This window comes from Vulpes vulpes, chromosome 13 (genome assembly GCF_048418805.1).
Source record: "Vulpes vulpes isolate BD-2025 chromosome 13, VulVul3, whole genome shotgun sequence".
NCBI classification, from domain to species: domain Eukaryota; kingdom Metazoa; phylum Chordata; class Mammalia; order Carnivora; family Canidae; genus Vulpes; species Vulpes vulpes.
The window spans coordinates 23,532,904-23,558,392 of NC_132792.1; the positions used below are offsets into that span (position 1 = coordinate 23,532,904).

The window sequence follows — 25,489 nt, forward strand, 5'->3', positions numbered from 1 at the left end:
GAAAGCCATGTTACCTGACTGGAAAGTAAAGGTATGGGTTCAAATATCACCCTTTCCCTAGTTCAGGAATCTTGAGCAAAAGATTTAGCCTCTGAGCCTCAAATGAAAAATCTGATGTCTGCTTTCTTTCAATAGATTACTTTGAAATTATGACATATGCTGGGAAGTTCTCAACACGAAGAAACCTGTATTGAAATGGGTTCACCTTGGAGTCCCGAGGTGGCTCATTCGGTTGAGCATCTGCCTTTGGCCTAGGTCATGATCCCCAGGTCCCAGAATCCAGCCCCACATTCGGCTCCCAGCTCAGGGGGAGTCTGCTTCTCCCACCCCTTGTGCCCCTCCTCTGCTTGTGCACTCGCACTCTCTCTCTCTCTCTCTGTCCCTCAAATCAATCAATCTATCTTTAAAAATAAAATAAAATAAAATAAAATAAAATAAAATAAAATAAAATAAAATAAAATAAAATAAAATCGGTTCTGAATAAAGTGCTAGTTTACTCAATGGTTTAAGTGGGATTACCCACGGTGAATTCTCATCTGGTACTCACTGTTAGCCGCGTTCTTCCTTCTTCCTATCTTCCTCCCCACTGTATAAGTGGCTCAATCTGCAACATTCTACCTGGAGGAAGAGATGATACAGTGTTGGAGGAGGTCATGGAGAGGAAGTGACCCCTGGCTGGCTTGTGGGCGGGACCCGGGCAAATGGAGACTCCTGACTCCTTCCCTAGTCCACGGAATGCACCTTCTGCCCACCATTCCCAGTGTTGGGCCATCTTCAAAGACACAGGCTCCAGACACTAATGCCTTGAGGCCTTCTTGACGGTGCACATGGCTGGAGACCACGAAGACTTCGATATAAGCTTCTACTACAGTTCTTGCAGCGCCTAAGACAAGCCTGGTATAGAACTTCCCCTGCTCATAAACACGGCCACCTAGGAGTCTAGAGCGTGGTCTGCTCCTACCTTTGGGCCTCCTTGGCCTCCACACACAGGACCCAGTTTGCGAACCAACACCTGGCAACCCAGCCTGGATCTCGGGAGAGCGGCATCGCCTGCGGGGCAATCCTGGGCGGGCCTCACACCTTCCGGGTAGGAGCAGTGACCCGGATGTGCCTCGCTTATGGATATCGCGAGAGTTTGGAACCGCGGGAAACGCCGGCTCTTCCCCGGAGTTTGGTGCGTCTGCGCCTGCGCGGGGTGCACTGCGCGGAGGGTAACCGCGGCGGTGCGGCGGCCTGGGCTCCGCTGTGGGTAGTTCTGTGCGATTCCGATGCTGGGCTGGGAGGTGAAGCTCCGGTGAGAAACTGGCAGGAAGAGCTCATGTGAGAGAAAGACGTGGGAGCACTCACTACCCTGCTAGGTTAAGGGCTGGCAGGTAAGGTGGGAGAGCAGGATGCTAATTTGGAGAATTCAGCGTGCCTTTTGTAAAGCCAGGAGGGTACAGGCTGTCACAGGTCATGGTCCAAGTGTTTGTGACAGAGCACGGATGAGACTCTAAGAGGTGGAATCCCCGAGAAAATGAGAGCAAAAGGGGGATGTTGCGGTTGAGTAGAGTGAGATGAAACGGCCCCTGGCATCTGATTTCTAATACAGCAGAAAGCAAAACCCAGCGACAGCAACCTCAGCCAGCCGCCAGCCCCCAGTTCGGGAAATACTCATGATGAGAGAATGTACTTCTGCTACACTTACTGATAATACTGCCACTTTCAACAGAATGCCAGGAAAAAAAAATCCAGGCATGGTGAGCACAGCTAACATACCCTGGAGCTGGGGCTTTTCTCTCAAGGGCAGGAGACAGAGAAAATGGGCCGCATCACCATACCCCGCTGCCCTCTGGCGGTGCCTGCATGGTCCTTAGGGAGTTCAGGGTGCTCACTGCCTTGTAGATTGATTATTCCACTCTACAGGGAGGCTTAGTCCAATGAGGAGGATCTCCCTGGGCTTAGGGGACCCCGGAAGTCTATAGAGGAGTTAGGAAGTTGCGAGTGAGACAGGCCATCTATGCCTCTATCTTTGAAGGCCCTGATTAGGCCACATTTACTGCAGAATGAACTCAAGATACTTCTGAGTCTGACCCTAGCACTTGGTATTGGACTCTGAAATCCACGGTGACCCCAGTCATGGGAACAAGACATTTATGATGTTGGGCAATCCACTGACCATTTGAACAAACTGATAAATCCCTGGAATGGGTACACAAATCAGAGAGGAAGACACAAATCAGAGAGGAAGCTCAGCCAAAAGGCTATTCCTATCAGCTTTAGAGGATCTGATAAAAGTAACTGGAAGCAAATATGGTTTGACCTTACTGCTGCTAGGGCACCACCTAAAAAGGTGTATCAGCAGCCCAATGCTCCGTTGGCCAGGCTGTGGAAAGCTTTAAAACCTGTTCAGACCTGCCCCAGTTGCCCTACCATCCCTGATATTTTGCCTAACCTAGCAGAAGCCTCAGGGATAAAGTCCTATTCAGGGTGGGTGCTTCCCATCCCCCAGGTAAAAGATGCAGGCCAAGATTATCTCCAGGTGATGACCTTTGGAGGTGATTGGAGTCCTTGGGGTTCACTATTCACTGGTCTCCAGGAAATAAACATAAACGATGATGGCTCTGATTGATACTGGAGACAAATATACTCTAATACATGGTAACTCTCAGAAACTTTCTGACCCCCTTGACACCATCAAAGGACACAGAAGGCAAACAGTTATGGTCAGGAAAGTCCCTCTGACCCTGCAAATTGGGATTCTCCCCCAATAGAACCCAATATTTTTATCTCTTCAATACCAGTGAACATACTGGGCATTGATATTCTACAAGGCCAAACTCTTCTCTGGCCATGGTTATAGACTTCCTAAGTCCTCCAGAACTTATACAAAATCCTAGAAAAGAGTGAACCTCCTGATTATGAGTGTAATATGTGGTAGAATAAAAATTTGTGCCTGACATGGTATAGTTATAAGAAAATTAACTTACATTTCTTACACACTGGAGTTTGAGGTTCATATGATCTAAGATATTATCAGACCATTGAAATCTTTATTTTTAGGAATTTGTTTGGAATTATCTAGAAGGAACACTGATGTGTTTGAGAATAAGTTGAAAGTACTGGAAAAACAAGGCTACCTGATAAAAAGCATCTGTGAGTAGAAAAATGGTTTAATTGGAAATCAGATTACAGGCACCTGGATTATCATTATTTTGAAAATAAATATCAAAGTAGAATGAAAAAAAATGAAAAAAAAAAACAAAGTAGAATGAAAAACTGACTGAACCTACTTCTTGATTTTTTTAAAAAATGCTGCTAGTTTCTACCAGTAGGGATTTTCCTAAATCCCTCATAGACTGCAGTAATTACATGTTCTTTAATGGAGAGATAATGGATTAATTATATTTTTAAGCATTTTGTCTTTGTTCAAATACATAAAAGTAATAACATTACAATCCTCCAGATATTTTATATTAAGCCTCCAAGTATTCTTTCCAAATCTTTTTTCTCAAGATTAAAAGAAATTATAAGTATGAATACCACATGTAAAAATCTGACTGAAACTCAACTAAAATCTAATCATTTAATAAATACTTGATAAGATAAGAATGTGGTAGGTGTAGAAAATGGTGGCTAGAGAGCATATAGTCTAGTAGAAAAATAAGACGTACACAAATATCTATAATGCAAGATATAAAGTGATAAATGTCAAACAAAACTGATAAATTGTGAAAATTAGGTAATGAAGACTCTTCTGGACATAGGGATTAGGAAAATTTTACAGAGGAGAAACTGAATGAAATTGAACTGGATCTTGAAAGATAAATGCCGTTTAAAGAGAAATAGAAGGAAAGCCATTTTAGGAAGAAAAATCAGAAGGAGCAAAGTCATATAAATGAGGAACTTAAGAGTTACCTAGAGAAAAAAAATTACAATCCAATTAAAAAAAAATAAATCAGTATTGTATAATAAAACTTTCTGAAAGGTTGAAAATATTTACAGTATGTGCCATCTAATGCAGTAGCAACTAGCCACATGTAGCTTTTGAACACTTGAAATGTGGCTACTGTGACCAAGAAACTAAATTTATAATTATATTTAATTTTAATTACTTTAACTTGAAATTCCAATAGCCACATGTGTCTGGTGACTGCCATATTTGATAGAGCAACCTTAGAATGTGTGAATTGGACTTGTACAAATAAGGCCAGTCCATGGATTGAATAATAGACCCTGAGCAGTAGAAAACATTCCAAGTTTTCTAGTAGGGGAGTATTAAGACTAAAAATATAGAAAATACCAAGATGACTAACAACTGACACCTCTGTGAAAGAGTTTACAGGAATAAAACAGAAAGAAGCAGAAAGGAATCTTTGGTTCCTGCTTTTGCAATGATATACAGTAGTGCCTCCTTATCCTTGGGGGATATGTTCCAAGACCCCCAGGGGATGGCTGAAACCACAGGTAGTAAGTACGAAACTCTATATCTACACTATGTTGTATTTTTTATACATATATACCTGTAATACAGTTTAATTTATAAATTAGGCACCATAAGAGATGAACAATAACTAATAATAAAATAGAACAATATACTGTAATGAAAGTTATATGAAGGAGAGGGAAATGAGTGGGAAATATCAGAGTGGTAGACAGAACGTGAGAGACTCCTAACTCTGGGAAATGAACAAGGGGTAGTGGAAGGGGAGGTGGGCAGGGGGTTGGGGTGACTGGGTGATGGGCATTGAGGGGGGCACTTGACGCAATGAGCACTGGGTGTTATATGTTGGCAAATTGAACTCCAAAAAAAAAATAGAAAAAAAAATAAAAGTCATGTGAATATACTCTGTCATTCTTGCTCTCTCTCTCAAAATATCTTATTGTTCTATACTCACCTTTCTTGTGATGTGAGATGACAAAATGCGCATGGGATGAGATGAAGTGAGGGGAATGATGAAGCTACTATTGAATTTCTGAGAATCTCTCAGAAGGAGGAATATCTGCTTCCAGTGGTTGACAAGTGGGTAGCTGAAACCGTTAAAAGCAAAACTGCAGATAAGGAGTGATGATTGCATTCTACATGTAATGCGAACCTCAATTAGAATTGTCTCTTTAAATGGTAGAATGCAAAAGAGAAGCAAGGAATCTTTCAGATATGCAATTGCCAGTACTTGGCACTACAGTACCCAGAAAGCCTTCCTTGATTTCTGCTCAGTCTCTTCCAGTCTCTCCTCATTTCCCCCAACATCAATTATGAGTTTCTGGAATATGATATCTCACTGCTTTTGGATATTTATACAGCAAGGTTTTAAAGCACTGTGTCTTTTTGGTTGTCTGCCTTTCCCACCAGATTGAAAAATATAAGACAACAGAATGTGGCTTATAAATCTCAGCATCTCTCAGTTAATGGATTGAATGGAAAAGAAGGAAGGCACCAATAAGACACTGATTGCCAAGTCTGAATTACTGGAAAGATGGTAATGCCATGAACAAAATGGAAAATGTAGAAAAATGTATTTAGCAGAAGAATAATTTATGGTTGTTAGCAACATTAAAGTAGTTAGAAAGGAAAGAAAGATGGTAACTGGGAGGAAAGAAGTTAGGAAGAGAGATATAAGAGTAATCCACAAAAGTTATAACTAAGTGGCAAGTGTCTAGGAGACTGTAAGAAATGTGCACATATAGAAAGGAAAGGATGAAACTGGATTAATTAGCACAAGGTGATTATATGTTTCTTTAATGAAATAAGCAGATTTACTTACTTAGTCAAAGTAATGTGAAAAAATTAATTGAAGACTTTGTTCTCTATACACTATATTTTACTCTTAAACAAGAGTAATTCTTTTTTATTATTTATTTTATTTTATTTTATTTTATTTTATTTTATTTTATTTTATTTTATTTTATTTTATTTTATTTAAGTAATTCTTTTTCACCTTCCTTGCATCTATTTGGGTTTTAGTATCACTATTTCTGAGTTCAGGCAAATGAATGAGACAGTAACAGCTCAATTTCCAAAGGCTTGCTTATAGTATGTGTGATACACACATACACACATACACCACACACACAGGTCTATTTCACAAGGTGAGGTAAAAATGTGTGAATTATTATTTTTCTAAGGTTAATTAATTATATGTTTATACTCTTTCATGTAGTAGATACTAATATTTTTCTTTAAATTTGCTCAGAAATACCTGAAATTTAATAGACATGAAATAATTCCTGGGATAAAAGTCAGAACGTGGTCAAATTAAATGTATTTAGACAAAGACGTAGCTTTGGAGGAATAATGGTGTAACAATAAAAATGAAATTTGATTCTAACCACTTTTTTCCACCAGAGATACTGTCACATTTCTTTGATTATGCTGTTGAATCATAGTAAATTATATTTTTGTGTTATTTGTACCACATTCTGGAAGAAAATATCTGCTGAGATAATAAATGAATGCACACCACCACTTATTGATTGCTATCCTTAATGTTGATTTATTATGTAAAGGATGCATGTGCCATAATTAGAAATCTTTAAACATGAAGGGAAACACATCCATTCTATTTCAGCACTTTCTATCTACATCCCAGTGAGAATAGTTGGTCTCTGTTGCCATAGAAGATCAATGATTTACTATAACAATAATTAAGTATGCTATTTGCTAAAAAGTTATGTCCACTCACTTTTCTATCTCTTACATTAAATGCTAGAGAGAGAACAACAAAGGCAGAAGACGTGATTCATTTTTATGCACAACATACGACAAAAAGCAATAATGAATACTAATAATTAAATATAGGAAATCTACTAAATTAAATAATAAATTTTCAGACAAGAGCTTCTTCTTGGTGATAATTTTTCACTGCCTATTCACAGTATCTCTACCACAACTGAATTATGCATATTACTCTTAAGAGACCTAATATGCTGAAGAGGAAAATATATTTTTATAAAAGTTCTAACAGAGTTTAAGAATATGATCTAAGAGGTTTACATTTATAACATAATATAGAATATAAATTAAATATATATTAAATATAAATAGAATATAAATTAAATATAAATAATACAGAATATAAATAACAGTATATAAATTGTTCATAATAGAGAATTATATTCTCTAAAAAGTGAAAGTTTACTATTGAGGCACATATCTAAAATTGTTTAATGCACATACCTCCAACATTTTTCTATATTTAGAAATAGATTTGACCCACATAAAAGAATTATAATTTATATTTTCTTATTTTACCTAAGGATGCGTGCTGGCAATTACTTCAGATCCATTCATAGGCATCTACCTCATTTTTTTCTTATGACATAGTACTCCATTGTAAAAAGCTGCCATATTTTATTTAATTCAGTGATGATGAATATTTGCTTGTTTTCTATATTTCATGATTTCCAAGTTGCACTGAATGTGTTTATTCAGGATGTAATATATTTGTGGGAGTAATCTCAAGGACAGAATGAGAAAGAAATGCTAGGTAAATTGTATGAATATTTATATTTTTTGCTAAATTATTCAAAGCTGTCTACCAAAAAACTGTATAGAAAGAACCATCTCACTAAGTACAAGACTCCTGGTTTTCCCCTACACTGTCACCAGTATGCATTATTAGCAACCTCCTGGGAGTAGAAGGGAAGACTCCTCTTAAATGTGCACATCTTTGATGGCTAACAGATGTTTGTAGTATTTTTCATAAAATGTCTGCCCATATTCTATACTTAAATAACTGATATTAAAATATTATTAATTTTATATTTATAGCAAATATATTTTGGTGTTTAACACTAATTTTGAAACAAGTCTCCACATTCTGAGTGATTAACAAAAATAGAAAGATATCTATCATTTACATAGCAGCTTATTTATAGCTCACATGACATATAAATCATATAATTGTGTGTGTTTTATAGATTAGGCTCTGCTCTATCTTAGGACTATCATTTTTTAAAATAAGTACAAAATTTAAATCAATTCTTAGTAAATGAATAAGGTTTATCTCTATTGATCATTACTTTGAGTTCACTTCTTCCATCACAGAGGTAATTTTAACTAGGAAACATGACTGAAGCTACTAGATTAATAGTTTATATGTTTAAAAATAGCTGCTATACTAAAACAATTATTATTTTAAAAAATGTATCCTTATTTTCTCTCCCTTGTAAAAAAATAAGTTTTGAACTTTTTTTCTAGAAATATATGCACAAATTTCAGTTATACTGGGAATTAACTCATTTCCTTATTTAACTTTTATCATAACTATTTAATATATTTTAAAAATATTTTATCAGTGGGATGTCTGGGTGGCCCAGTCAGTTAAGCATCTGACTCTTAATTTCAGCTCAGGTTATGATCTCAGGGTCTTGAGCTTGAGTCCCATGTCAGGCTCCACGCTGGGCATGAAGCATGAAGACTGCTTAAGATTCTCCCTTTCTCTAGGGGCATCTGAGTGGCTCAGTTGGTTAATTGTCTGCCTTCAGCTCAGGTCATGATCCCAGGGTCCTGGGATTGAGTCCTACTTCTGGCTCCCTGTTCAGCAGGGAGTCGGCTTCTCCCTTTGCCCTTCACCTCCCCCTTGCTCTTGCTCTCTCTCTCTCTCTCTCAAACAGATAAATAAAATATTAAAAAAAAAAGATTTGCTCTCTCTCCCTCTGTTCCTCCCCCCACCACTTGCACGCACTCCCTCTCTTTCTCAAATTCAGTAAAGCAGTGAAGATTTATTTTTCTTTCAGCTTTATTAAGGTATAATTGGCATATAGTAAGACATTTAAATTGTACATCATGTTGATCTGATACGCAGGTACATTGTGAAAGGATTTCTTTCCTCCATCTCTATCTAATTAATTAACCCATCCATCATCATCTCATATATTTATCCTTTTTATTCTCTCTTTTTTTTTGTGAGGACATTTAAGTTCTAAATTGTTTTAATACAATACAGGGTTAACAACTTTAGTCACCATATTTTACATTACATCCTCAGACCTTATTCAACTTACAGCTAAAAGTCTGTAACCTCTTACCAACTCACACTATTTTCCCCACTTCCCAGCCACTTTTATACTGTCTATTTCAATGAGTTTGCCTTTTGGGTGGGGGACAGGATTCCAAATACAGTTAATAACATGCAGTATTTGTTTTTCTGTGTCTGACTTTCTTTCACTAAGCATAAGGTCCTCATGGTCCATTCATGTTGTAAATGTCAGGATTTCCTTCTTTCTCATGGCTGAATATTTCTGGGGGGTTGTGTGTATATCTATATATAGATACAAGAGAGAGATATACAGATATATATCTACATATGTATATCTCTAAATCATTATATATAGATATACACACCCTGTATGTTTATGTATAAACATATATTATGTATGTATACATATACATATAGTATAGATGTAGTGTATTAGGTGTGATATATATATATATACATATATATACTATTCATCCATTGATGGGCACTTAGGTTGTTTCCATACCTTGGTTATTATTGAATAATGTACAATAAACATGGGAGTGCAGATATCTCTTCAACATCCTATTATCATTTCCTTTGGATATATACCTATAAGTGGGATTGCTGGATCATACAGTAGTTCTATTTTTAATTTTGAGGGGGATCTCTATACTGTTTCCAAGTGGCTGAAGCAACTTGCATTCCCACTACAGAGCATAGGGTTCTCTTTTCTCCACATCCTCAATGACACTTAACTGTTTTTGGTCTTCTTGATGATAGCCATTCTAACAAGAGTAGATACCCTCTCTTCACTCCAAATTTCCCCTTCTAGGAGGCACAATTTAAAACCTTTCTAATTGTTTCTTTTGATATTTATATCTATATTTCTTACAGTATATGTATATTTTAAATTATATTTTAATTCTAGCATATTTATATACAGTGTTACATTAGTCTCAGGTTTACAATATAGTGATTTAACAATTCCATATATTACTCAATGCTCATCTTCTCTCCATCACCTATTTCACCCATCACCCCACCTATTTCCCCTCTGGTAACTGTTTTCTCTCTATAGTTAAGAGTCTGTTGTGTGGCTTGTCTCTTTTTCTTCCCTTTGTTTTGTTTCTTAAATTCCACATATAAATGAAATCATATGATATTTATCTTTCTCTGACTGGCTTGTTTTGCTTCAGGATTATGCTCTCTAGATTCATCCATGTTGCTACAAATGGCAAGATTTCATGATCTCTTATAGCTGAATAAGAATATTTGTGTGTGTGTGTATAGATTATATGCATATTATATGTATATATACCACATCTTTATCCATTTATCAATTCATGAACAGTTGGGCTACTTCCGCAATTGGCTCTTGTAAATAATGTTGCAATACACATAAGGGTGCATATATCCCTTCAAATTAGTGTTTTCATATTTTTTGGGTAAATACCCAGTAGTGCCATTACTGGATTAAAAAAATGTATTTTTAATTTTTTGAGGAACCTCTATACTGTCTTCCACAACGGCTACACTAGTTTACATTCTTACCAACACTGCATCAGTGTTTGTTTTTCTCCACACCCTTCCCAACACTTGTAGTTTCCTGAGTTTTTAATTTTAGCCATTCTGGGGTGTGAGGTAGTATTCCATTGTAGTTTTGATTTGTATTTCCCTGATGATGAGTGATGTTGAGCATCTTTTCATGTGTCTGTTGTCCTGCATATTTATTCAAACTGCCTCTTTAGTATGCCTTGTGCTTGTGGTCATCAAAATATAGAATTCTATTTATCCATTACCTTAGTCTGTTTGGGCTGCTATAACAAAAGTACCATTGACGGGGAGCCTATGAATGATAGAAATTTATTTCTCAATAATCTTGGAGGGTGGGAATTCTAAGATCAGGGTGCTGACAACTTCAATGTCTGGTCAGAGCCTGCTTCCTGGTTTATAGACTGCTATTTTTAGCAGTAATCTCACATGGCAAAAAGGCAGAGGGATCTCTCAGGTATCCTTTATAAAGGCACTAATCCCATTCATGAAGATACTACACTTATAACTTAATCAGCCGCCAAAGGCCCCACCTTCAAATACCATCACAATAGGTATCAGGATTTAACAAATGAATTTGGGGAGGACACAAATATCCAGTCTTTAGCACCCATAATGTCTTAGTCATATAACACCTTTCGTATCAATGTAGTGACTTAATACATTCTATTTATCTTAACGACCCTGATAAAATAAATCATTTTCCTGACCACTGTTCAATTATGCATTATGCTATGCTCTTTAATTACAGTATCCAACATAACCTTAGTTAAAAACTCATGACTTAAGGATTTTGATATTTCTGTTATGTATGAGCAACTAAGGCATTCCTAACAGTCTTATCAAATGATATACATCAAATCCTGTTTGCTGAGTGAAACAATAATAAAAAACCTGAAATATTTATATTTGGACATTGGACATGGTAAAACCAAACTATGTTCTGAAGGCTTAATATGGCCATATAATAAAAATATGGCAGGACCTCATGTTTAGTCTATGAAATCTTTCTAGATTGAAAGAGTTCTTCCACTATAGATTTCTCATAGATGGTATTTCAGTTTTAGAATACAGCCATGATGATGATATTTTCTAACTTCAACATATCTTCTAGAACATTCTTTACTCAATCTCCAGTAAAAAGTCCTGGTGTTTTTTGGATGGTGTGCATTATCACCATTTACTACCTTCCATATCTACATTTGTTTAATCACTCCCAAGTACCATCCTCCTTCCCCTTTTTAAAAGTAAAAGGCATCTTTTCTACTCCAGGTTCTTCATATTTCTGGATGACTCAGTGTCTATGTGAATGATCCTGTCAACACCCTGTCTTCTCCATCTGTAGCTTCTTCATCTTTAGGAAAAGCCTTTATTTTTCTTCCACTCCCACTACTTGCATCCGTGACTGCATCTTAGACATTACTATCACCTATTGAATTGCTTCATATAGTCCAACCATCTTAGTTCTCCAATACTTTTATCCCAGTAAGTTACACCTTTTCTTTAACATAATTAAGGCTTTCCAGCCCACTAATTCTCTAGATTGTCCTCTCTACCTTTCACTTTCCTTAGCCATCTAACTTTGTGGATCTTTTTCTCAAATTAGTATTTACCAGTATCCACAATTCCATTGTGTATTCAGAATTTAGGGAGACAAATTAGGAATTTATTGCAGTAATCCAACAATAATTTAAGATAAAATTTTTGAAGATAAATATTATAAATTCAACGAGTGTTTAAATAAATGCTATGAGTGACAACGTTTATCAAAAAACTAAAATACACTCTAATGATCTTCATTTTCTTCTCTATGTTTCTATGCTCTAATCAAGTAGAATTTTCATTTTCATCAGTGTTATCCCTGTCCTCCCCTCCCCCCACAATTCAACCACCCAGCTTGGCATAGCTAAATTCTATTCATATTTTAAATTTCAGATTTCAAATAATATTTTCCTGACCTTGAAAATGAGTAACATGCTTTTGAATATGCCGCACTGAACCCTGTAGTTCCCTATCATAACAATGATAATGGTCTACTGTAAACTTTATTTTCCTCCACAGATTGTAAATTTCCTAAAAACAAAAGCTTTGCTTAACACTGTCTATTTGTTGGTCTCTCAGATAATAATACGTCTACCACAGAGAAATTATACAATAAAATTTTGTTAAGTGAAAAAATAAGTAGATTAACTGATTAATCATCATTAGCTCTGTATTAGATTAATAAACGAAAAGCCAACAGAACCCATTTGATAAGGGAGAAAATTAAGACTTCAAGGGTAATAAATCTACTTTAAAAGTCTTAGCTATTTATAAATAAATAAATAAATAAATAAATAAATAAATAAATAAATAAATAAATAAGAATCCATCTTTGGAAGATTCAGACAACCTCCACTAGTTTTCCTGGCTGGTGTGTTTCAGCCAATGGCAAACCCCATGATCCCACATTCAAATACAGAAACTCCCTCTCGTGGGCTTCGTGAAGCACCCTGTGCTTAACCATCTCCTGCCTGTGTCCTTTGGTTTCCTTCTGGATATCTGCAAACTGCAGTCCTTCTATTTGTGTATGGAGTAAATTATATGCAAAAGGCTTGTGGGTTTTTTTTGAGTTTGAAGTATATACCTTAACAAGGTATTTTAGCCACATAAAATATTTAAAATTCACTTACACTGATTATGTGGTATCATAGGTCCACAAAATTTAAACACCTGTTACACATATTTTACTTTATTCTCATATTCTCATATTCTCTTTATTCTCATATTCTCAATGAGTCAAACTCATTACATAAATGCACACAGTTCCTAGGGATATCAAATTCTTCTAGAGTTAGCATTTTTGTTTGCTCTGATTTAATGGCACAAAATCTAAACTACATTTTCTCTTTATTTGATATGGTAAGTTTCATTTTTTTATCTAGTTAGTGAAAATGAATTAGTCTTTTTAATACACCTTGATTTATACTTTGAAATAAAGTGTCTTAATTTGACTAGCAGCAAATGTTTGCTTGTTTGTTTCTAATACTGTCTAAGGTGGTTAGGATTATAAAACAATAAATGTTTATTTACAGTGAGAAGATTGATTTGAAAACATAAACAGTAGAATGTAAATCAATCATGCATTCAACTGTATATAACTAATAGTGTTCAGGGGACAAAAAATAAGTGCTGGCTTCTGTGGAAAGCAAATACAATTATTGTAAATTGTATAAAAACATGAATTTATTTATTTTAAGATGTAGGAGAGGTATACATGTGAGGCAACCTTAAACAGCAGAAAAATTATTGACTAAGGCATAGCGTAATGTTATAGATAGAACACTGGCCAAGAGTCTGCAATTGGTGATGTAATCTAAGTTGTGCATAGTCTCTATTCCAGATCAGGTTCTTCCAGAACTGCCTTCAGATGAGGATTTGCCTCAGTATTCTAACAATGTCCATTAATAGAGAACACAGACATAGGAGCCAAATAATGAGTAATAAGGAGGTGCCAATGGAAACCAGAGAAGATAGTGGGGGAAGCAGGACAGGAAAGCAAGACCCAGGTGAGGGTGAAACAAGCGAGGCTCTAGCCTCAGGTGCAAAATGTAAAGATGTGCCATGAAACTCAGGACTTGAGATCAATTATATTAAACTGATAAGAATAGCTACTACAGCTTCTGTGCAGCAAAGGAAACAATCAACAACCCTAAAAGACAACTTACTGAATGGGAGAAGATATTTGCAAATGACATACCTGATAAAGGGTTAGTATCCAAAATCTATAAAGAATTTACCAAACTCAATACCCTAAAAACAAATAATCCGATTAATAAATGGGCAGAAGGCATGAACCTACCGATGGCTAGCAGTGACATGACAAGATGCTCAACAACACTCATCATGAGGGAAATACAAATCAAAACTACCATAAGATATCACCTCTCAACTTGTCAGATAGCTAAAATTAATAACATAGGAAACAACAGATGTTGGTGAAGATGGTTCCCCTTACCCTCTTCCACAGTTGGTAGTAATGCAAACTGGTGGAGTCACTCTGGAAAACAGTATGGAGGTTTCTCAAAAAGTGAAAAATGGAACTACCTTATGATCCAGCCATTGCACTAATGGATATTTACCCAAAGTTCACAAAAAATACTGATTCAAAGGGGCACATGCACCCCAATGTTTACAGCAGCATTATCAGCAATAGCCAAAGTATGAAAAGAGCTCAAACATCCATCAACTGATGAATGGAGAAAGAAGAATTGATATTAATATATATATATATTATTATTCCATGTGATATATCCAGTGATATATAATATATATATTATATATATATGTATATATATTATATATATATATACTATTCAGCCACCAAAAAGAATGAAATCTTGCCGTTTGCAACAACAGGGATAGAGCTAGAGTGTGTTATGCTAAGCGAACTAGTCAGAGAAAGACAAATACCATATGATTTCACTCATATGTGGAATTTGAGAAACAAAATAGATGAACATAGGAGGAGAGAAAGAAAAAAGAGAGAGAGAGAGGCATATTATAAAAGAATTTTGACTATGGCAAAGAAAGTGAGGGTTGATGGAGGGTAGGTAAGGCAGGAGTTGAGTTAAATGGGTGATGGACACTAAGAAAGGCACATGTTGTGATGAACACTGGGTGTTATATGTAAGTAATGAGTCACTAAATTCTACTCCTTAAACCAATAGTATAATATATGTCAACTAACTAGAATTTCAATAGAAACTTAAAAAGGGGGGGCACCTGGCTGGCTCATCGGTTGAGACTCATCACCCTAGTCTCAGGGTTGTGAATTCGAGCCCCACATTGGGTGTAGAGATTAGTTAAAAATAAAATCTTACAGAAAAAAGATTAATTATACTCTAATGCAAGATTACACATCAAAATTAATACAAAAAAGGCATGATGAAAAAATGTCAATTTTTCAATAAAGATAGGCTGCTGTGCTGTTCTTTGTTTGTTTAATGACCCTGTTCTATTGTGCATTAAGAACAGTCATTTCAGTCAGCCTAGGGTTCCAGCCCTCCTGCCAAATAAGCTTGTTGACAGTTGGCAATAATGTGCAAAAAGATGGAACAACATAGGACTTTAAATATATTGTCATTTTGTTAATTGTAAAGCTGATATTAACTACTTCTACTCGGTTTAAGAGATAGGAGAACATTTTGGTAAGTTTACGTATGGGTACACATTTTTCCTTTTGCCTCAGGCCTTAAGATGGCTCAGCATGGTACAACAAGGAAAGAAAAGAAGCTAAGTGAGTGGATTTTAGGTAAACTCAGTCTCAGAATCTCAGCCTAATCCCTTGCAGAAAAACTGAAATGTAAATTGTACATTAAAGTCTATCCCTCTTGAGACACAGGGACTGAGATTTTAACCCCCATGCCAGCAAAGTACTGGCAATGGCACAGTGCCAGTAGAAAATGGTGCAAAGTTTTCCAGGCACTTCAGGTTTTCCATACAGATACCCAAGGACAATCCTCTTAAGACAGTTGCAGGCACAAGCCTTAACAGCAAACTACACAGACATGTAGAAAAATAAGAATCCAGCTGGGGCAATCCTTAACATTTTTTAGGTGTCCACTAAACCTGTCTTGTGACCATCAGCAAGCAACTTAAACTCTCTCCAGATAATGTCTATTTTGATCGCCTCAGAGGTTTGGTATAAATAACAAGCATAAGGAAGCAAATTAACTCACCATTCTGATTCAGTTACCTAACAATGTCCTTTAATAGAGAACACAGACATAGGAGTCAGCACATGAGCCTGAAAGTGTTCTGAGTAATGAAACAATATTATGTATTACACAGGCTGAAACACACACAATATTAACAATAGTGGCTCTCATTTTCCTTCTGAGATCTTATTTCTTATTACATTGAATCACTATTACGTAATTTAGTTGTGGAGTTTCCAAACTCTTATTTGATGAGAATAAACAAATAAGAAGACGAAAAATAAGTTGCTCCAGATAGATCTGCAGAAAAACAGGCAACTTGAAAGGACAGAAATGGGATGTGACCATCTGCCAGAAAAGTGTGAATTACAAAAATGATAAAAATCATATGAATGACCCCAACTATCAAATCGGTTTGCAGTTACTTAGTATAGATAAGTACATGCAAGCACACGTGTGTGTAGTCATCATCTGCTTTATTTCAAAAAAAAGATTTCGTGAAACATACAAGAAATTATTTAAAATGATGTAGAATGTACTAAAGAAAGAAAGAACAGAATTGTCCAGTCAAAAGGGTAGGAAGTAGTGATGGTCAGGGAATGTGGTTTGTACAGTAAAGTCAGAACTGAGTGATTTTCCAATTCATATCTTCCAGCACTCATGCCAACCTGGTATCAGATAACATGGCCACCTCCCCCATTACCAGATCTAGCTAGATACAAACTTCTGGGATGGGAGATAAGGGACATTCCAACAGAGGGTGCTTTATTGCAGAAAAAGGAACAGAAGCTGTGAGTTGTGTTTGTGATAGTTTGCTTCAGTAATAACCTGGGACTATGAGACTGCTTTGGATAATGGAGCAGACACTGAACAAAATATTGTATATCTATAGAAAAAAGAAAACTGCTTTATGGGGACCCAGGGTTTTGTTTTTGTTTTATCATCTATTCAAGACTTGTCAGGAATATCTAACTTAAGGAAAGGCTAAAATGCAAGTGGGCAGTGTCTTAAATCTCCTCATTTAAACATTAGGCAACTTTTTTGCCATCTTGATCTGGTAGACATTATGGGACTGTTACTATTTTGGAAAGATAAGCAATAGAAATCAACTCTAGCTAGCAGATGCAAAATGGGAATTCATTATAGACATTTAGAGATCCTAGGATCACTCAACAAAATTTTAAAAAAGAAGAAAAACAACTGACATCTAGACTTAGAAAAGTGAGGAACTAGAGCAATCTGGAAGATCTATGCAGTAGGAAGTAATTCACAGTATTTGGTTTCCACAACTATGTTAAATCATTTTTTACCTAATCATTCTTTAGTCTTTGTGACACTGTTCAAGATTCAAAAGATCTAAAGTAAATCAGAATGAACAAAGCCACCATATGCCCAGCTATGGCTAGGGATCTTCAGAAACCTTGACAGACACCTCTATGAAGACTATACACAAGGAGAGTGAGGTAACAACTAGAAAGGAAGTCAAAGTGTGATAAGAGAAAAAGGAAAGTTGAGATGATGCTATGCAAACCCAAAACAAAAGTAAAAAAGAAACAAAAATGAAAAGTATTGTTTAAAATAAGTCTCTCAAAATCTCTTATATGCGTGTTGGTGAGACAGCAGTCATATGCAGTCTAGAGCAGAGGAATTTCTGAATGACGGCCAATAACATCATGTCAGAACCAGAGGCGAAACCATAGCGAAAGGGAAGCAGGTCAGAAGCTATTATGAAAGCTCAATAGCACTTTGAATTCAATCTTCTTGTCAACTAAAGCATAAGAGTCACATCAGAGATCCATATCACACCATATAGAAATTGATGTTAATACATACTGTTTGAAGGACGCCTGGGTGGCTCAGCGGTTAGGTGTCTGCCTTCTGCTCAGGGCATGATCCCGGAGTCCTGGGATCAAGTCTCACATCAAGTTCCCTGCATGGAGCCTGCTTCTCCCTCCGCCTATGTCTCTGCCTCTCTCTCTGTGTCTTTCATGAATAAATAAATATATTTTTTTAAATACATACTGTTTGAGTTATCAAAATAATTTTTAGTAGGTAGCATGTGCCCCCTATTAGAGTGATTTCTATTCAAAATAATTATTTCAGATGATAAATAATAATTGGCACATATTGTGTCAATGATATAGTGATTTATTTCAGGTATTCAGAACGCAGAGGGAAAACTTCTCTTGGATTACAGAATTTTCCAAATATCTGAGGGTATAATTATATTATTTATCATCTGAAATTATACCCTCAGATATTTGGAAAATTCTGTAATCCAAGAGAAGTTTTCCCTCTGCGTTCTGAATACCTGAAACAAATCACTATATTATTGGCACAGTATGTGTAACATATGGAAAAATTACTATGTCAAAATTGCATAGATTATCTATAAAAATATTAAGGATTGATAGAGCTATCCAGCTGCACATTTACATTCTATGTTTAGAAGTCAATATACCCTTGATAGCCTATATTTATTCATTTTCTAATAAATTAATGCAGTAAAATATTTTAAAATGATGTAAATGTCAATAGCTTTTGTTGCAAACCAAAATTAAAAACTGGTTTCCTCTTCAAAGAAAAAAAGAAATAAAAGTTTAGAAGTTATCAAACATTCAGCTGTGCTATGTCCAATGAAGACTGTCAATTTCAGGATACTTCTACATACAATGTAAGTATAGGCAAATAATTGATCCAAAACTGTTTATTTGAGCAGCAGCTTAATTTACTTACCAACAAGTTAGCAGCATGCTCTTACCACCTGCCCCTTCCTGCCCTAGTTCTCAAAGGGTCTCTGTGTATATTAGCTGATTAATATGATTTCCAGATATTTTGACATCGCGTCAAGGATTCAATTACATAATTTGTATTGAGGACAAATTAGCTTTTATATATGTATGACACAGTTTAATTAATTATAGTAGCAGGGATGTTTTTCTTGTCTTTAACAATTTTTTTCTAATACTTGTTTTCCTATTCATTAAGTAACTCATAGTACCCAAAAGCTTGTTTGGGTAGACCTGGGGTCAAAGTGCCCATTTTCTTTCTTGGGAAAACAGACCCATGTGAAATTCAGTATCCTATCCTAATTCTGCCATGAAGGAGTACATTAAAAATGCAGAGGCCATGCTCTCATCCTTTTTGATTCAGAAGGTCATTAGGTCATTTTGATGGACACCAAAATTTTAAGAAATCACCTATTCGTGGCACAGAAAAATCCAATTGCTACTTCCAGGGAGAAAACCTTTTAGCAGCACCAAAATTTGAATAACACAAAATCACATCTGCCAGAAAAATGATCTGTGATACTGTCATAACATCTCTAGTATTTTGCAGAATGACCAGCAAGCATCTCAAAACAGCGTAAATAGGAAGGTTTTCAACACGACTTCCACAATACTAGAAAACTTGCTGTATTTTTCTTCATATTTTCCCTTTGCATGTTCTATCTTCTTAAATACCCTGAAAAGACACTTACACAATTTATGACCATGACCAAGCCTTCCCATATTTTTATTCTTCACTTAAGCAGGATGCCTTGAGCATCATATATCTTATCCATGCCAGATCAAACAAATGTCAGACTGAAGGAAAAGCCAACTGCTTGCCTCTGTGCAGAGTTGCAAGGAAACCAATCAGCATGTATTCTGTCGATACTAAACTAAATTTAGACCCAGGCAGCCCAAGTAGCCCTGGCTGCCCTTATTCTCATTGATTAAAGGTGTTTAAGATCTTCTTTTTTTTAACTTTTTAAAAAAGATTTTATTTATTTATTCATGAGAGACACAGAGAGATAGAGAGAGAGAGGCAGAGTAACAGGTAGAGGGAGAAGCAGGCTCCATGAAGGGAGCCCGATGTGGGACTCAATCCTGGGACTCCAAGATCATGCCCTGAGCCAAAGGCGGGTGCTAAACCACTGAACCACCCAGGGATCCGCAAGGTATTTAAGATCTTTAATGGATTAGGATCAAATTACTTGAGAATGATGTCAAAACAAAATGTGAAAAAAAAGGTACTTTAATACGTGTTCATATGTATACTACCAGATAAAAATAACTTTCTTGCCTCCATTTGCATGGGTCTTCTACTTACCTACTATAAGTCGAATTCTTTCCTGCCAGTTTCACTACAGATCCAGTTGTTCAGTCATTTATTCATCAAATAATTTGTCAATGGTCTAATTTTTCAGGGTACTGGCCCAGCATGTGAAGTTTGGGAGAAAAAAAGAAAGACATTCTGTCCATTAGGCCATAAACTAAGCAGGTAAAGATTGCAATATATTATGATGAATGTTCCAACAGTATTATGCCCAAGTTCCTATAGGGACATAGAAGAAGGTCATTTTGCTCAAACCAAGGAGAATAAGAAAGGAATTCTGCAAAACAGAAAAAAAACGTCATCTGAAGTTTGGTTTGAAGCTTATTCTGGAGTTTTTCATGCAAGGTGAGAACAGAAGTGAGAGAGCAAATGTCAGGAAAGGGGAGCAGCTGTAACGGGTAGAAATGCACAGATTTTTCAAATATATTTTGAAGGAAATATACAGACATTGGGGAACTTTAAGCAGGAGAATTTAATGATCAGATTTACTATTCAGAAAGATTACTCTAAGTCCTCAATGTGGACTGAATTGGATGGAACTGAGGGTGTGGAGGACTAAGGATGTGCATTAAGTCATGAGGAGAATCGCAGGAAGACACTAATGGAGAGATGTTAAGAAAACAGAAAAGGGTAAGGTGAGAGAAATGGAGAAATCAGGCATAACTTCTAGGTTCTGCTGTTTCTGCTAGCTAGAAAACTATGATTCAAATTTCTAGACTTCAGTTGTAAATTAAATATGAAAACAAATGAAAATCATAAATAAAAAATAATTGAAATATTATTATCATTATAATACATAATTTCAAAAACTATTCTATTTGACTATTTAAAATTGACCTTGGTTTTAGTGTGAAAACCAGAATGGTCATCAGTAAAGCTAGATAGGTATTTAGTATTGTTGGCTAAGCGCAGTCTACCATGGTTTACTAAACTGAGAACCAGCAATGCATCCATTAAACAATATTAAGACCCCGAAAGGTCTTCCTCATTCTCCATAAATGAATTATGAATAAAACAAAACCAAAAGCTGTTTAAGAGATAACAAGAATTAAAGAATTTGCAGCAGATGGTACCAGCTGTGCACATTTAATTCCAGCTCAAACAATCTGCCAAACAGTTAGACAGAACTGCTTTTGCATGGGAAATTGGAGTGTTTCAGAGCCAAGGAAGAAATCGGAGAGTAGTCTTTCTGGCATTAGTTTCAAACCTTTTATTATAATTAATATTAGTGGACAGAAACCTTCTTTCCTTTCTCTTCCTTCTTTGTACCATGTACATTTCCTCTGTTTCTCTCTCTGGCATATGTACACATACACACATATACACATACATGCATCAATGTTTCCATCAATTAAATAGTAAATAAACTCCAAGAGTTTAGTTGTCAAAATGTTATATATCAGGCATTTGGCAAATATATATCAAGTACAAAAAGGGTTTATTGAGGACATATTAAAGATACATTTTAAATCCTAGCATATTTCAGTATATTTACAAAGACATTAATATAAATAACAAAGCAAAAGGAAAGGAGTAATAAATGTCACAAAATAATCTGTAGACTTACAAAAGAGAGAGAGAGATGCTTACAGACCATTGAAATGGACAAATACAACATGCCTGGAGATAATTAGACCTCAGCATGGAATTTGGATAGGCTAATAACAGATAAGCAAGTATTAAAGGCCAAGAGAGCAATGTTGTGGATACAAATATACTCACAGTGTTCATTGATCAGAATGGACTCACTAGATTGAGGAACTATCCATGAGTGGGTTTAATCTGATTTAAAACTATCAATTTATCCTTCAGATAATAATAATAATGGAGAACCATGAAGATTGTTTGAGAGGGTAAAAGCCATTATGAAATGATTATACTCAGTGCTTGATAGAATAGAACAGAAGCTGCAAGCCTGAAGACAGGGTAAATGGGAGGTCCCTGTAACAACAGGCGCATGAGCTAACTACTACCCAACTCAGATGATGACAGTATAACAGATGGATAGGGTCACAGCAGACTCTAATATCAAGAATACATTTTCAGATACTAGCATTTGACTCTACCAAAGAAAGAAAGAAAGAAAGAAAGAAAGAAAGAAAGAAAGAAAAGAAAGAAGAAAGAAAGAAAGAAAGAAGAAAAGAAAGAAGAAAGAAGAAAGAAAGAAAGAAAAGAAAAAGAAAGAAAGAAAGAAAGAAAGAAAGAAAGAAAGAAAGAAAGAAAGAAAAAGAAAGGAAAAAGTATAAACATGAGTTTTTGACTGAGTAATTGGGATGAAAAAGGCAGTGATTACAGAGAATTTCAATCTGAAGAAGCAAATTTGTGGGGGTGGGGTGGGGGAGGAGTATATAGAAGAGGATGAGCGCAAAGTTGAATCTAAGGTGTTAAGAAGAGAACAAAATGTACATGGCTAGAGCTCAAACTGAGGCTTGAGCGCTCTAGATCAGACACAGACTTATATAAATCTCATTCTAAAAGAGGTGATAGTCATAAGAATACATAAGTTTTTGAAATAAAGGAATATTGATGAAATCGTAAAGAGGTGTCAAAATTTTCCAGCGGGGATGCTCCCATTTAGGATGGGGATAGGAAAAGAAGCCCATGGGGAGGTGGGCAGAGGGAAAAAGACACAGGTAATAGAGATCAAATTGAAGTCCAGTAGTCAGGTTCATAAGACAAATGTCATTGGTAGTTTTGTTTACTACATGTATTAGTTTCCTTCCTAGTGCTGCCATAATAAATTACTGGAAACTTGTCTTGAAACAATAGAAATGTATTCTTTCACAGTTTGATATAAAGCTGTCACAGGATGGATTCCTTCTGAAAGCTCTGAGGAAGACTTCATTCCATGCCTCTCTCCTAATTTCTGGTAATTGCCAGCACTCTAGCATTCCTTGGCTTGTACATTCATCATATCTGCTTCCTTTTTCACTTTGGCTTCTCCTTTGAGTCTCTCTCTTTTTTAAGGACACTTGCCATGGATTTAGGGTCCACCTTAAATCTAGGATGATTTCACCTCAAGATCCTTAGCTACATTTACAAAGTCTTGTTTGTTTCAAAAATAAGGCCACAGGGCACTGGATGGCTCAGTGGTTGAGTGACTGCCTTTGGCTCAGTTTGTGATCTCAGGGTCCTGGGATTGAGTCCCACATCGAGCTCCCCACAGGGAGTCTGCACCTCTCTCTGTGTGCCTCTCATGAATAAATAAATACAATCTTTAAAAAAAAAAAAAGGTCACATTCATAGGCTCTAGGGATTAGGATTTGGAAATATTTGGTGGGGATGAGGGTGTGGTGGGGTAGGTTCACTATTCAACACATTAAAACTATATAAGAAGGTATGGAATGATAAGTGTAAAAGATAACTTCTTACACTTTCACACTTCTTGAGTGAGTTAACAAAAACTCTGTGAGGTAAACAGTTATTCCCATTTTATTAAATCTCCTTCTGTTATTAAAATGTTACATAGCATTCCTAGCCTAAAGGCATCTTCAATCCTAGTTTGTTTATCTTAATGGCCTTACTGCATGCTGACCTAGACTTTATAAAGTATTTATTTTTCCTTTCGAAAGGAAGAATTTACGTTTATTCATCATATTCTTTTCCCCACCTTCTACTAATCACTGAGAGTGCAAGATTTCTAACCAGAAATAGACTTGTTTGTTGTTATTGTTATTATTTGTTTGTTGCTTCTTTTGTCATTGTTGTTGTTTGCTTTCATTGTGTTTTGGCTGTTGCTTTTTAATTTAAGAAAGGGCAAAGCTAACTGGGAAAAATAAGGATCAATATTCTTTTTCTGTCAGGAGAAGAACATTTTTAAAATCAAAATGGATAAACTGAGTGATGATCACATAATTGTTGGATAGCTTAATATCCTAAGAAATGCTGTTGCTATTGTATCCATATAGAAGTTTTATGTCATGCTATAGAGTGGAGGTTCATTCAAACCTACTCTAGACATGTGAAATTTCCCAAAATTCAAATTTGTATTCATATATTGGATAATGAGGTAAATTTTCTATGTATTTGCAAATATAGCATTTCTTTGTAGTGTTACAGTCTATAACCAGAGACAAGAATATTCTAGATCTAACCACAGATTTATATTATATATTAATTAATATTAATTTCACTATTATATTTTTATTGTTTATTATATATTTTATTTATATTCATTATATAATAATTATTGAACATTATTTAGTATATTTATAATAAATTCCTGATGATTTCAATCAACTTGAAAGGTTAAATTGATTCTTTTTATAAACCACTGCATACAAAATAACAAAACAAATTGATTTGCTTTTTCAATGAAATAATCTATTGATTAAGTTGTTTAAAAATGTGCCACTGGAGGTTTATTTGAACTGACCAATCATTATGATCTACTAAAGAAAAAAAATGTAGGAAAATATTGGCAAGGGTTCTTATTGTCTTCCAATGCCCACTTCTCACTGTTAATTTCACTTTTCTGGCCTCATCTGCCATATGTTTTCTAAAAGTATAACGTAACCTACCTGACTAAGTCCTAAATATGCTTATAGGTTTTTTAACTTGTAATATTTCCAGAAAACAATAACTCCACCAAGATTTTTCCTATAAAAAAAAAAAAAAAGGTTTTTCCTATCAAACATCCCCAGATGACTCTAGAATGGCTCAAATGCATCCTTACTTGAGGTTTTCACCAATTCTCCCAGCTATAAATAATCTCCCACTATCGTGGTGTTTTATAGGCATCTCTCTTAAAGTAGTTATACTACCTTGATATTCACTATTGTAACTTGAGAACATATCCTACTCCTTCTGTTACATTGTAAGCTCCTTGGAAATAATGTGTAATTCTTACTTTTTGTGTCCTTGCAATAGGAACTCAAAATGATTTCTTAAATAAATGAGGGAACGCACAGATGAAAATGATACTTGCTACACAAAGAGCAAAGATGAAATTGATCCCTGTCCAGATGGGACAGATATTTGTACTTACAATCCAAATTGGATTATGTGTAGCCAAACCAGAATCAGCTGCATTGATTTTCTTTTCTTTGGTGGCCAAAATGATCCTTTTAAGTCAAGGTCACAGTTATCTTCCTCTGAAGAAAGGATGTTTATATTGTTTGGCTTCCTGCACTCTTATTCTGGGAAATATTTCAACACTTGTTAATTTTAGATAAATTTGAAAAACCAATGAAATAA

General features: G+C 35.5%; 1 long non-coding RNA gene across 1 annotated transcript in view; it reads right to left on the reverse strand.

Moving 5' to 3' along the window:
• Nucleotides 1–25,489, reverse strand: part of LOC140595146 (uncharacterized) — a 57,998-nt gene that overhangs the window by 27,368 nt on the left and 5,141 nt on the right. The window contains exon 2 of the long non-coding RNA XR_011996541.1: nt 548–618. This is a non-coding gene — a long non-coding RNA (uncharacterized lncRNA). The remainder of the gene's footprint in view (nt 1–547; nt 619–25,489) is intronic.